At 50.2% G+C, this 15,340-nt stretch overlaps 1 protein-coding gene across 1 annotated transcript in view; it reads right to left on the reverse strand.

The window, feature by feature from the left end:
* Positions 1-5,930: 5,930 nt before the first annotated feature.
* The window catches only part of LOC135290388 (uncharacterized), a 67,521-nt gene continuing 58,111 nt past the window's right edge, over positions 5,931-15,340 (reverse strand). The window contains exon 7 of the mRNA XM_064404294.1: positions 5,931-6,977. The gene's annotated coding sequence lies outside the window, so the exon portion shown is untranslated. The remainder of the gene's footprint in view (positions 6,978-15,340) is intronic.

Genomic DNA, 15,340 nt, shown 5'->3' on the forward strand with positions numbered 1-15,340 from the left:
GGAGTGTTTGAGGCTCATGGCCATAGCTGTCTGCAGAAGTGAGCATGGGCCAAGGGAATGTCCTGCTGCCCAGAGCCAGCCCGAGGTGTCCCTGAGGATGTGCCACATCCTCTGCCTCCTCTGGCAGTGCTGCCACAGAGCACAGCAGGAGGGATTCCAGGGATTTGTCAGCATGGGGAAGCAGAGCATGAGCTCCTGGTGATATTTGCATCCAGGGCTGGCACTTTCAGGCCAGCAGTGACAAATTCTGCAGCTCTGGCTGCACAGTTGCTGTTGGCAGTGCTGTGACAGCCTCTGCCACCAAGCCAGAGCCTCTGCAGGGTGTAGAGATGCCTCTCAGAGAACGGAGAGAACACCTTCAAACAGTATCTGGCAGAGTTAATGAAGGGGTGGTAAATCCCTTCGAAAGGGGCAGGTTATAAAAATCCCTCTCTGTGAAAATAAGAGACAATAGGAGTGAAGAGGGAATGGGAAAGGGGAAGGGAAAGGTAAAAAAAGAGGAAAAGGAAAGAGAAAAGGAGAGAGGGAGAGGATAGGGTGCTTGGAAATTCTAATTTTATCTAAAGGACATTTTCTGACAACATAGATGTTCGCTACAATAAATTGTGCTTTCCCACATGCTATGGCTTTCTAGCTCTGATATTAACTGAACCCAGTGAGCTTTAAAAGAGGTAGAAAAAATCAGTAAAAGTTTTCTTTCAAGACCGAATATCTGCCAGAGACTGAGTGCTATGGTTAATGGCTTTTGAAGCTTCACAGGAATTGTCAGAGCATTATAGTAATTAAACAGGGCTCTCAGAATCCAGCATAAGTTGTACTGATGAGGAGATTAAATAGAGATTCCCATTGCACTGTGTGTTCTATAGAGGCTTAGTGACAGTATTTTATGCACACACAGTAACATATTTGCTGCAGCAGCCACCTTTTTTCCAAGTAAAGTGTTCAAAGGCTTTGTTCCCCATTTTCTGTTGAAAACTGTTTCATATCAAAAAAGGATTAGTCCCATATGTAGTCTTTTCTTCTTGTCAAGGAACGAGTTCAAATCTCCAGGCAAATAGAAAAGGCTACAAGATTTCAGAAGCATGTCAGTGTTAATGAACATGACTTGAATTCAGTTTTGACTTCTGAAGAATGAAAAATCCAGCTGAGAATGACACAGCCTCACCTCTCCTTAGTGGTATGTGAAAGGCCAGAACAAGAAAAGTGAATCTGACTTACTGTGCTGGTGCTTGCTGAAATCAACATGTACTGAGAAATTATTGGTTTTTTTGAAAGAACAGTTTAAATTACAGGAGGATCTCTAGCCCTGGTGAGCTCTTAGCCCTCTGTGATACATCTCACCTCAATGCAGACTTTGGGTTGTTTGTTGTTTTCTGTTATGGATATCATGGTAATTTGTGCTGATAGAATATGATTGTTCAGATAGTATAATATAAAGCTCTAAAATCACACCAGCAGGGGAGAAGGGGATTGCTTCAGAGGGTGATGAAAACTGCAGCTGGCAGCCGAGGAGGAGGTGTGTCATTAACATACAAAGTAAACCTAGCCTGCACAGGAGATGGGCGTTCTTGCTGGCACTAACGAGAGAATGCCCAGCGATGATGGCCCGTGAAGATGTTCATCTCAGATAGACAGGACCATCAAGGACATACATCTGAATGTGGGATTCTGGGAACCGAGGAGCAGATACACATCAGTTCCCAGACGAGGCTTTGTCCAGTGCAGGACAGAGAATAGACACTGCATGAATATGAAGAACTCCAAGGAAGGACAAAGGGACTCCACCGTGGTCAAGAAAAAGAGTATAAAACTTGGACTCTGCCAAGCAGCATTTGTGAACAGAGGGGAATTCCATGTGATAGAGGCTGGATCTGAGTTCACCCAGCTTCAATCCCGGGGTCAGTGCTGCCCTTGATTGTTGGCTGTATATCGGTCACAAAAAAATTTTACCTTTTATTTTTATTAAAATTTGCTGGATCAATTTTTATCTACAAGATTTTCTTTTTCTTTGTCCAAAACACCGAGAGATCAAAATTATGGTAAAAACAGGACTTCTACTTTCAGTCAAAGCCAAAGAGAAGCTCTGCAGGGCTTCTTCCTAGATACAGATAAAATACTCTGGTGGTCTTATCACGCCCTGTTCTCGAACTTTTGGCACTAGATTCTGCTCTGGAACACCATGACTTCGTTGTAATCTGAAAGAGGGAACAAATCAAACCTCAAGAGATGGTCCTACCTTTAAAACCAGTGTTCCTCCACTGAACCTTCTTTTCCTGCAAACTTCTTTTCCATGCTCTGCAATCCTCACTGTTTATTATAATAAACTTCTTCTCTTTTGATTAGGTTTATGTGAGTTTCATATGCTTTTATGAGCTTTTATGCCTTTTTATCTCTATGTATTTAATAACACTATCTGCTTATTGCAACATTCCAGGAATCCCTTTTGACTCTTCCCTCCATAGTCCTGCAGAAGGTCAGGTCACTCTGGGTTTTACACCAATAAAATTCCAGGTTGTTCAGATCCTTGGCATAATGGGCAGGCACAATTTCCCTGGTGACACAGAGATTGAAGACAAAGCCCTCTATTGGCACTGAAAACAAAAGAAAGGAGGAAGTTTCTGCCCATTGGAAAGTCCCTGTTTCCCCTGAAGGACTCTGCCTCTTCTTTCTCAGCAACAGCTCAGCAGCCGGACAAGAGAGGGAGGGGTGGTTGATTTGTGTGACAATTTAACACCACTTGCAAACAAGAGCTGAGTCTGTCACTAGCATCTCTGCAGAGGCAAGTCCTTGCTGAGGATGAAGAGCCGTGTCACTTGTGTTTAGTTTGCATGGAGGTAACGGCACGGTGGGTTTTCATCCTGCAGGTGTGACCCCTGTGACAGCAGACTGTTCATCCTTCAGGGGGATTTGTACCCACAGGGACAGTGCTGCTCTTGCCAGCACACCACAGTTTGTCCCCATGCCAAAAAGTCCAGGCAGAAATTACTTCTTAAAGTAACATTTTCCTTTTGCTCTCAAACCAAAGATTTAGATGTAATGGTAAAATAGAAACAAATAGTTTTCCCTGTTGTCTGTCAGGAGAGGAGGAAAATCCTATCACATCCACATAGCAAGGCACTGATTTCACTTCCACTGTGGAAATGACTTGCAGGAACAAGTAAAGTAAATTCTGTGCTGGAAGAGTGAAGTCCTGCCACTCTAAATCAGTGGGATGATGCCTGAAGGGCTTTGTAGCAGGTTTGCACCTAAGTTGGTGCTAAAGAAGTTTATAAGGTCCAACATAGACCTAAAGTTTGCACAGCAGAGTTTAGGCTGACAGCTAAGGGAGTATCAATTAAATGGTTACTTTCCAACCCAGAAGGCTGATCAGAAATGTGGGTATTTCTTCTCTCCTTCCTTGTTTAAAGGACAGCAACATATTTAATGAGATTTTGGAATTGCAGCTAAAAATCACGGCCAGATTGTTATGTAAGTGGTTGCTATGCATTTATAATTGTGGACATCAATATCAGTGTAGCTGCTTCTGGTAATAGAAAAAGCACTTTCAAGACTTCTTAAGAGAAATGTCTTTTTCACTCTTAACTGCAAAGACCCTCCAGGATGTACAGCAAACAGGCTATCTAGATTGTGTTTTCACAATAACAGAAAACTTCCCCCTTAATCAGCCTGAATTGCACAATTCTCATCTGTATTAAGTAATTTCATTTAGTTTCTGCTGTAAACAAGTGATTTCTATGCAACAGGGTTGATAAAGGACAGACCCAAATTAACAAGATGGGTATTTGTTAGAGCTACCATTACTCATCACACACTTTAAACACCCATACCATCAAGCCCAAAGCTAATATGGCTCCGTGTTAAATATTTCTGATGGATTACACAACCTTGTGTGAAGATGGAATTAGAATTTAATTTAATTTTTCAGATACAAATCAGTCTCCAGGTCACACAAGTGACTGCAGTAACCTCCAATAATGTAACGGGACCCAGGTTTGCTGCATTCTCTTTGTCATTGTGGGTTTCTAATTCAGACACACAGTGGGGCTTAAGTCGGAAGGGACCTTAAAGACCCTCAAGATCCAACCCCCCTGCCATGGACAAGGACACCTTCCACTAGACCAGGTGGATCAGAGCCCCTCCAAGCTTTGGCAAATACCCAAGGACACCTTTTTCTCTGTTTTGCAAGGTCAGATTTCCATGCCCATGTTCACAGATGGCTCCAGGCTCAGGCAGAGCATTGATGGTTCATCACTCTTATCTCCACAGCCCAACAGAGGTCCTATTTTGGATGGCTCTCACTGCTCCAAAGGCCCCAGGGAGCAGCCACTGCCTCTCCTCCTTCTGCTTTCCCCTCCAGGTTCAGGATTTCCTGCTGCTTCCTCCACGTCTGAGACAACTGGAGGAGTTGAGAGGCTGAGGATGTGGCTTCTGGCAGACAGCTGATAATACTCGGCTGAGTATTTCATTCTCCTGCCACTAAGCTGTCAGGCTGCTTACACAAATTCCTCCTGCTTGGAAAGGGCTGGTGTGAGCAGCAGGAATTGTTGCTGACTGGAATGTTTCCAAGTGCTGGACAAAAGAAACATTTTGTGGAAGGCCACTGGCTGCCCTTTGTCAGCAGCACAAGGTGTGAGGTCCCCTGTGAAGGCCACCCCTGCACAAGGACAGCCTGGCCTTCTGCAGTACCCAGAGCACCTTTCAGGTTTCAGGCTGGCCTCGTCCCTCACCCTGGAGAAGCAGGTTGCTGTTGGAACTCTGATATCCACAGTTTCTGGCTGGATTGCTGTGTCTTACACAGACAGCCCCGGAGACAACAGTACAGACAGGCTCCATGTGCAAGAAAAGGGGACTTTGTTCCAGCTTTTCCCTTGGACCAGCGTGCAGCAAGCACACCTGGGCCTCATTCAGGTCAGTGTGGGCTGGTAGGCAGCTTCTGCTGGGAATTTAAAACTTTTAGCCCACTTTCCACATCAAATAATGGAGCAAGCCCACCTGCACCAAACCCCAAATTTCACTGTAAAAATCACAATTTTCATTTTCCTCTATTCAAGCCTTGAAGAAAACAAACTTACTCCAGTGAGCTGGAGGCACAGTGTCCTCCAAGATCATTCTTGACTAGGACAATATTGCAGGAGAAGACTGGCAAGCCCAGAGTTTACTGGTGCTTAGGAAGCTTTGCAAAACCTTCCCACCTGCGGTGCTCTTGCACCCTCCTGAGCTCCTGGAGCCCTCACTCACCTCAGGCACAGTTTGGACAGAATGGGATGGTTCCCTCTGTGAGATGTGGACAGGAGGAGGGAAGACTTTGCAAACACTGTCACAAGGGCAGGGCTGTTTCTATTGATGGTGCCAAGTGGTGGTGCATAATCTTTGATTTCATGTCAGCTGCTGAAGGGCAAAAATTCTCAGTGATAAGGAGAGAGTGTCTCCACTCACACAGCAAGGCAAGTGAAGGGAAAAGTGCAATCTGTATTTTATGGGAGGTGTTCAGTTTTTAACAAAATACTTTTGCAGAAGACGTGCCTAGGCAGTGGTGATTCAGAGCATTTGATCTCACAGAGTATCCCCACATCTGCTTTGCCACATTTTCTCTCTTTTTCATTGTGAATGATTTCTCCTGCCAGGGTAGCTCCTGCTTGAAGTTCAGCTCCCAGTGGAGTCCCGGAGTTTTCTCAGCAGGCCTTGGCAGCCAGTGCTGAGCCAACGTGTGGCTCTGCTGCCATCCCAAATCTGCGCTTCCCATGCCCAGCCTGAGTGCAGGTGGGGCATGTGCTGGCCATGGCCGGAGATTTCCATGGCCCAAATCCTCCAGCATTTCCATCTGCTCATGGCTTGGGGTAGCACAAATCACAAAACCCCCATCGCAGCTGACAAATGGCATTTCTTGCAGATTGCTACAGCTGCACTGCTGATGGACAAATACATGAGGATCAATTTCAGATAAAAAAGACATTTATTACTAATTGATACACCCATACTGACAATACAGAACTATAGAAACCTCAATTTAGTTTAAAAACAGGAATTTTTTATATCATTACAACCAGTCTCTGTAAAAATATACAAATACCAACTTCCATTAACAAAATTTAATTTATTGCCAACCTTTAAAACAACTCACTATACACAAAGATCAATTAGGAGTTGAACAGCTTAATTTATTACATATTACTAGACAGGTATAGCCCGTATAGAAATACAAAAAATATGAATTCTCTAAGTAGCCCTGTATCAAGTACTCATAGAATTATACATAGAACCGATAGAATTATACAAATATACCACTCCATACGTATTGAAATAAAATGAAATACATCTATATATACATAAATACATATAAATAAATATATAAATATCTACAGATGTAAATAGAGATTTAAAATAGCATATACATATAAAATGATATTTTTGTATGTATAGATTGTTTGTTATGTATCATTATGCCAAGCTAAATAACCATACAAATCCATCAATACAAATATACAGGTATACATCTGGACACTTATGTAAATATAATTACATATAGAAATGGGTCAATATACATACAAAAATAGACATATATACCTATGTAAATATCAATATAACTATTTAAAGAGCCATATGCCTATAACTGCATCAATATAAATAGATAGCCACACAGCTAAAAACCTAGGAAATAGAACTAAACACAGATATAACAACATCCATGTATACTTAGATATGTATATAGACATAGATGTAATTACAAACACATGTATATATATGAATACATATATACATAATACATCCATAAATATAACAACATACATCTAGAAATATTGCTGTACAAATAGCAGCCTACATATGTAAATATCCATGTAATTATCACTGCCTTTGTGCAATCTTTAAAGAGAACTTCAAGAAGAGGGATCCCAACTGCCCCATCTTCAAAGCCTCTCCCTCGGCCTCTTCCTCCCGGGCAGAGCAGCTCCCCTGGACAGGGACAGCAGATGGGACATCTGGGAAGCAAAGGGAACACTCAGTCAGTAGGGGCACGTTTCCCTTGGCAGCAGCAGCACTTCCATCAGGGAAGAGGAAATGTCAGAGCCTCCCCAGGAGGGTCAGAAAGAGAAAGCAGCCGAGCGGGCCGGGCTGTGGTGAGCGCAGCCGCGGCGGGACCGTCCCGCAGCCCCGGCAGCCCGGCAGAGCCGGCACAGCTCCCGGGCCCTGCTGCCTTGCCCAAGGACAGCCCCTGTGCCAGCCGGGGCAGCTGCGCTGAGCAGCCCCAGCACAGGCAGGGCCCACGGCCACAGCCCACGCCAGCCTCAGCCCCACCCTGCCTCCCCGGCCCTGGGGCCTCACCCGGGCTCTCTCCAGGCTGGCAGCAGCAGGGCCTCGCTCCCTGCTCCTGCTGCTGGCCCTCGGCTTCTCCCTGCTGGCTCCCGGCAGTGTCCGGCTGTCCTCGAGGTCTTCATTGCAGCTGTGGCAAAAGTGGAGGTTCTGGAATTGGTTCCGAGGCCTGGCAGAGCTGCAGTCCCGGAGCCCTCTGTGCTCCCTGCTGGCCCCTCCATCCCCTCAGCCCCGCCATGCTCTTGGCAAACCCCCAGCCCCCTTCAGCTTCTCCAGCCCCTCACAGTCCTCTCACCCCCCTCAGTCCCTTCTGACCCATCCCGTCCCCTTAGACCCGCCACCCCCTCAGCCTGTGCCACTTGCCTGTCACCTCAGTGCCACCATGGCCCTGGGCTGCCCCACAGCCCTCAGCCCCAGCAGCAGCTCAGGGTCACCGTCCCTTCAGCGCCACCGCCCCCTCAGCCCCCTCAGCCCCCTCAGTCTCACCGTCCTTCAGCAGCTCCTCAGGGGACAGTGCCTGGGGCCACCGGCAGCTCCCAGCGCTCCAGGGACATCCGGGGCTGGAACTGCTGCTGCGCCCGGCCCGCCCCCAGCTCGGACCCAGCCCAGGGAGAGGGGACACAGGGGGCACAGGGGGAAAAGCCAGAGGTGAAAAAGGCAGCCAAGGGAGGAAAGAGGTAAAAATGCAGCCTAAACCTACACCAACATCAATCTATTCACCTAAACATTCATATTCCTCTTACTATATAACTAGGCACATTTATAAATATAACTTTCTATATGTATTTTTTTTTACTCTACTCTCATATATAAATTTAACTCTGAAAAACTATAAATATAATTATATATATAGAAATATAATGATGTCACTTCTGTAATGTATACTTATCCACATTTAACTATACAGATCTATAAATATATGCACATATAAACAGAACACTATAATGTATAAATGGAACTGTAAGCACTAATAAACAGAACCAAGGAAATCTATAAATATATCTACAAACTGAGGAATTCTACCTGCCTGGTCACAGGCTCTCCTCTGACTCCTCCTGCCATGCAGGGCAGCCCTCCTGGAGACGTTGGTCAGATGGCATCTGGAAGCAAAGGGAATGCTGAGTCAATATTGGCCTCTCTGCACCTTTCCCTTGGGCAGCAGTTGTTTTTCTACCAGGGACTGGCAAAGATGGCCTGAAAGGCAGACTCTCACTTGGCAAGTTGAAGCCTGCTCTTCAAAGAGCCAGAATCCTTCCAAGTGCTCAAAAGCATGTTTCAAAACATTGAAGTATCTCAGTAAAGTCTCACTCGCAGTGCAAAGGGCACCCACGAGAGCTTGAAACACAGCACCAGCTGCATCAAAGAAGCTCAGCCTTGCTCTTTCTCTGTGCTGACAGAGACCCGTCCCCACTGAAATGGCTGAAGCTCAGGGCTGCTGGAAGCTGAGTCATGAACCAGCTCCATTACCTGGCACCAACAAAGTGCCCCCTGCAGCGAGCAGCAGCTGCTCCAACTCGACCTCAGCTCTGGCAGGAAGAGCTGGGAGGGACAGAGCTCCCTACAAGGTCTGCAGGCTGCACCAGCTTGGCTAAGGAATGGATCCAAAGTGCTCCCTCTGTCCTCTTAGGTCTCGCTAATTCAAGCTTTTTCTTCTGTTACTGGATTTACTGCGATTTTTCAATCGGTTGGCCTCTGATGCTCTGCTCCTTGTTTTGCTTGTGGGTCAGGACTGATACCAGCAGACTGGTACTACATTTAGGCACTGATTTGGACTTCTACCATGAGTTTTTACTCCTTCTTTTTCCCCTGTTCCTTCAAGAGTCGCTCAGCCTGCCCCCCCCCCCCATCACCCTGCAGCAAATTTATCCATGGACTTCAGCACAAAACTGGGACACCCAGCTTGGTGATGCAACACCTACAAGGTCAGGTTTATTCCCTGCTCTCTTGCCACAGCAGAAGACTCAAGTGTCAGAGCCTCTGGAGAAGCATGGAGGGCATGGAGGTCATGGAACTCAGGGAAGTTATGCCAGTGAACGATTTGAACTAAAGGCACCAGGAAGCACCAGCCCTGCAGACAGGAGCTCAACTCTGCTCATCTCCCTTGCTGCCAGAGGCAGGCTCGGAGCAGCCATCTCACACCTCTCTAAACCAAGGGGGGCTCTGTCCTTACCAGGCTCCTCGGGCTCTGGGGAACTGTTCCTGCAGCTCTCGGTTCCAGATGAAATTTCCTCTGCTGCAGCTCTGTCCACAGGCTCCCCTCCTGAAGACTCAGGGGCGACACTAACATCATCCTGAGCAGAACCACAGAAAGAAAGGAACCCAAAGATCACTCACTATTTGGCTGCAATCACATCAGGGATACAAGAACTCTCATTCTCCACTCCCAAAGGACATGGAGCATGGGGGGGACACTGCCTACATGGTTCACATGACAAGCCTTTTAAACTCAGGATTTGGGTGACCAAGGTGAAACTGAAGCTCTTACAAAATGATCTTTGAGACAAAACATGAACACAGAAAACCAGAAGGCACCAAGTGAGGGGATGTGGGGGAGGTGCCCTCACGCTCTGACCCTGGCTTATCTCAGGAGCTGTGAGAAATCAGCCAGCAGAAAGCCAGGGGCTCTCCTGGCTGCCAGCACGGCTGTCAGCAAGGGCAGAGCTCGCTCCCAGCCCTGCCCTGTGCTGCAAACCCACACGCAAGGCACACATTTCTGCTGGGACTCTCACACCCCCACACACTGCTCACACAACCCATCACACCGTGGTGCTTTTCGGAGCCCTCTGCTGCTGCCCCATGTGGAGGATCCAGGCAAGCATTTATGCACCTAGGCTACTTCCAGGATCACATTCCTGACCAGTGGCAAAAATGTGTAAATCAGGAGGGCAGGGAAAAAAAACAGCCCAAAAGACAGGAAAAGCCAGACAATCAAATACTGTTTCTATTCCACTGAGGAAGTCAATGTCCACAATGAAGCACCTGCAAATGCCCTTTGGGTAGACAGATATTCTCACTAGGACCAGTTCCAGAACATTCATCTCTTCTGCAATAGCCCGTCCATCAGAATCCTAAAGATTCTCAAGATGGTTCCGAACCTGCAATGTTTCCTTTTGTTATGGAATAAAATGCTTCTGAAAGCTGCTATGTGTGAGTTTACAGAAGACAAAAGACGTCCCACTTGAGAATATGATAGTGGGAAATCCAAAAAATCCCACTCCCCTCCTTGAGTCTGCCCTGCCTCGATCATAAATGTACTGCAGGCACTGGGTCAGCACATGAACAGACAGAGAGACATTCTTTGGCCAACACGTAGAATAACCTGCACAAGGACAGAGAGCTGCAGCTCCAGCCCAGCCCCACACACGGCTCTGGGAGCGCCCACACGCCCGGCAGGGCTCACACAGCAGCAGCAGCAGCTGCAGCCCAGCCCTGCTTTGCCTTGGCCTTCCCACCCAAAAGAGGCACAGCCCACATCTGCTGCTGGAACAGGCACCTCTGGCATGTCCCTCCCTGCACGGGACACTTGGCCTTCAGTGGCAATTCTCCAAACACTCTTCTCTTCCTTCCCAGCAAACAAAAATCCTGCAAACCATCACCGCAAATGCCCCTGTAGGAAGGATTCTTCCCAGGAAAAGGAGCACTCAAACTTGGCCAACACAGGCTCACAACGCTCATCCTCACTAAGGGGGGGAGACTTTTTCATTTCCTCTTCTTTTACAAATCTTTCTTTACCAAGAACAATTAAATAACTAAGTAATAACAAAATAAGTTCAATTAGAGAAGCCTTTCCTTCTCAGCTATGTAACAATGATCAAAAGCTCACAGTCCAGCCCCTTTGCTACCCATCCAATGGAGTTACCTGAGCAGAGGCAGACCTTTCGGGCAGGGATCTCCTGATCTCCCGGATCATTTGCAATACAGCAAGGCCGAGATCTGCTGGTGGCCATCCCTCTGCCCCAGGCGTGTTGTGTCCTGAGCCGGAAGCCGTCGATGCTGCACAAGCAGCACTGCCAGCTGGAGCGCTGGGTGCAGAAGTGCCCGGGGTGGCTGCAAGAATCCAAACACATTGGTCAGGCTCCACAATGTGGCTCTGGGACACAGATCTCTACTGCTGCCTTGGATCAACCATCACAGGAAGCATGCAGGAAAAGCAGGCAGAGAATTTTCTGGCAGCCTTCTAGGTGCTGCTTCCTAGCAGGCTTTACAATTTCTGACCGAGAAAGACAGAGCCTCGTGGAAAAATACTTCAAACAGTCACTTTTCAATACCTTTTGGAAAAGCAAGGCTACAACTGTTCTCCTACCTCGTGGGTCGAAGGCCGGGGGCTGCTGCTCCCTGTGCAGCTGATGGAAGCAGCAGGGCTGGAGCCGGAGCACCTCCCGGTCGAGAGGAGGCAGCTGCCCCCCGTACAGCTCCCGGAAGCGGCTGGGGGGTCCCTCCCGCCCGAGCGGCAGCAGCGGCTCCCCGTGGAGCCCGAGCAATTCGCAGGGCGGGATCCCCAGCACCTCCCGCTGGGCGGGCGGCGGCCGCTCCCCGTACAGCTCCTGGAAGCGGCTCGGCCCCTCCCGCCGGGCCGGCACCGGCCGGTCGCGGTGCAGCAGGTGGAAGCTGCAGGGCGGGCGCCGGGCGAGCAGCGGCCGCTCCCCGGGGCGCTGCTGGAGGCGGCCGGGCCGGGGGCTGCGCAGCTCCCGCCCGTCCGGCAGCGTCCGCTCCCGCTGCAGCAGCAGGAAGCCGCTGGGCGGGCGCCCGGGCGGCAGCGGCGGCCGCTCCCGGGGCAGCGGCTGGAAGCGGCCGCGCCCGTGCCGCCCGTCCGGCAGCGGCCGCGCCCCGGGGAGCTGCCGGGAGCCGCAGGGCGGGCGCCTGCGGCCCTCCCGGCCCGCCGCCGGCCGCCGCCTGTCGGCCGCGCTCCGGCGCCGGAGGCGGAGCAGAAGGTCGGGGCGGTCGCGGCGGAAGCAGGGGCTGCTGAAGTGCAGCCAGCCCCCGGCATCGCCCGGCGCAGCCGCGCCGAGCCAGCCCGGCACCCTGCGGAAGCCGTAGCGGTACAGCTGCCGGACGAAGCTGCTGAACTGCGTGGCCCTGAAGGGGCGCGGCACCGGCCCCGCCCCAGCGCCACCGCCCCCGGGGGCGGGGCCCGGGCCGAGCAGCTCCTGCTCGAAGAGGGAGCGGTGGACGAGCAGCCCCTGGGCGCGGCTGTCCCAGCGCACGGAGCGGACGCGGGGGCTGTTCACCAGGCGCCACAGCTTGGCGGGGAAGGCGCTGGCGCTGAGCCCGGCGGGCAGCGGCAGCTCCGCCATGGCTCCGATCGCCGCCTGTGGCCGCAACGCCCGCGGCGCAACGGCCGCGGCTGCGCCGGCGGCGCGCGGCCGGAGGGGGGCGCTGCGCTCGCGCCCAGCGCGGCCCCGGCGCGGGCCGGACTTGGCGGGGACGAGCGCGGCAGAGCCGGGGCCGCGGGCACAGCGCGGGCGGGGCGGCTCCCGGCGCTGGCCGGGCTCCGCACGGCACGGCACGGCACGGAAGGGCAGCGCCCGGCACGGCATTTCAGGGCAATGGAAGCCCGTGGCGAAGGCACTGGGAGCAGTTGCGGGCTCTGTCCCCACTGTGCATCCCGTGCCTGGGTCACCATCGGTGACAGAGAGGAAGGACATTGCTCTGGCTTGGCTGGGGAAAGGATGAGAAGGGGGCATTAGAAAACATTCATTTGGTCTCCTTTTCAGCAGACTGGCTCTTTTTTTCTCACCATGTCTGCCTGTCTTTGGCAGAGTTGGCACATTTCTCGTGCTTTAGAGTCAGCTACAGCAGCAGGAAGGGGCAGCAGGTTTGTCAGATTGATTTCAAAGCTAAAGTGCTGCCCCATGGATGGATGCTGCTTTATTCAAGGGATTTCTGGCCTGGAGTTGTAGTGAACTCATGCTGGTGTTTTCCCAAACAGTGTTGCCTTTTTCTTTCCTCAGGAATCCCCTCTTCTTCCCCCCATCTGGGGAGAGTTCCAATGCAAATGCCTCCTGCAGCCAGCTCTTGTCACTGTAGACTGACAAAGGAGATTTCACAATGGAGAGAGACTCCCTAGAGCTGCTGTGGAGAGCTGAAGGGGGAAGCTTTGTCCCTCAGCCTTGAAGTCTTGTTGGAGAACTGCTTGTGCTCTGGGGGACACACAGCTTTTCCAAGCCCTGCAGGTTCATTCCTGAGCTTCCTGACATGCCACAGACTTTGGGGCTGTCATGTTGGAGCACAAATTTCAGTCTGGGAACTTTTGTGACACAGGGAACAGGATTAGCCCTGCAAGGCCAGGCTAGGGCCAAGAGCAGAAGGCCAGCAGCCTGCATTTGCCCCCAGGGAGCCCTCCAGAGCAAGAAGCCACTCCTGGCCAGGGGCTGAGGTGCCCGAAGCTGCCTCCCTGCTGTGCAGCTCTGCAGAGCCCACTCAGCGCCGGGTCCTGGGCAGCTGGGACAGCCCGGCTGCCCTGGAGCACAAGGAGTGTCCCAGAGAGAAGCTGCTGCCCTTTGCTTTGCAACTGTTTCACAGAGTCCTGTCATGAATCCACAGAGTCTGACATGTTTTTCTTTCTTCTCAAAAATGTTACCCAGCTTTTTGAGAAAATTGACTGATGTAGCTTCTGCTGGTGGTGGTGCTTTTGTCTGCAGGTGAGGGCAGGTGATTTGAACCAAGGACGGAGTCCACTGTTGACATCCTAGCTTTGCCAAGTCAAGAAAATCATTCACAATTGAGCTACTGGTGCTGAGCAGTAGGATTTTTTCCTAGTTTTTGGAAAACTACAACCTTAAGAAACCCAACAGATTTTCCTCCATGAGGATACCAGCAGTAGCATGATACCAGTTTTTTCACCTCTTCTCTGTGTCTTTGGTGCTTTTGAGAGTTCCTCAGTGCCCAGCAGGAATGAAAGGACATGTGATAATGTGATTTAAGAGCTCTGTGTTGTTCCTTGCCACATGAGTGTTCATGACAAGCTGGACAGCCCACTTGTGGCTCTGTCGAGTTAAATTCATCCCAGTTCTGTGCAAACAGCAGCCCTGAAGTGCTGAGGAGAGCAAGGACAGTGGGTGGGTGTGCATGCACACAGCCGGGGCTGACTGCTGTGTGGGCAGAAGGTTTTGGACTGCTGTACATCTTCACTCTCCAGGCTGGAGGAATATGTCAAAACTATATGAAATAAAAATATTTATCAAAACATATCAAAATGTATCACACAACACATATGAATTTATGATAAATGTAATTCATCATCTATATACTACATATTATATATTTTAATATAGATACTATAATAAACAGAAGATATAAAATATATACTTGGTCTTTTTCTAAGCCATTGCCTGTGGGTCATACAGACCATCTCCTGGTGTTACTGCATTTGTGTATTCTGGTACTACTTATTATAGCATCCATGTCCTTGGGAGTTCCTTCAGGGAACTTCACACAAGGGGTTTCCATCGTTTCAGTGCCTTCAGAACTTGTTCCTTCCCAGTTCTCCAGCCTCCTTCTGGATTTTGGAGCATCTCAGCACTTGTGTCCGTGGCCCTTCCTTCATCCCCAGCCTGCAGCAGTCACAGTCACTGCTGCCTCCCCCTTGCTGCAGCTCATTTGCCCAAGTGCTGCCAAAGGCAGCGGAGCTGGCTCAGGATCCCTGTTGGCTTCTGGGCTCTGGGATGAGCTCCAGGGGGACACTTGGAGCTCTTCCTAAAGAGCTGCCCGTGGGATGGGGGGTGGATTTGTCCTCTCCAGGTGGCTCCTGCTTGGAGTTCTTCTCTCAGTGGAGTCCCGGAGTTTTCTCAGCAGGCCTTGGCAGCCAGTGCTGAGCCAACGTGTGCCTCTGCTGCCATCCCAAACCTGCGCTGCCCGTGCCCAGCCTGAGTGCAGGTGGGGCATGTGCTGGCCATGGCCCAATCCTGCAGCATTTCCATCTGCTCATGGCTTTGGGCAGCACAAATCTACACTTCTTTCAATAGAAACACTGCATTTCTTGCAAATAGTTACACCTGCACTAGTAATGTACAAATATGCAAAAAACCTTAAG

The sequence above is a fragment of the Passer domesticus genome, chromosome Z, assembly GCF_036417665.1.
Source record: "Passer domesticus isolate bPasDom1 chromosome Z, bPasDom1.hap1, whole genome shotgun sequence".
Lineage (NCBI taxonomy): Eukaryota > Metazoa > Chordata > Aves > Passeriformes > Passeridae > Passer > Passer domesticus.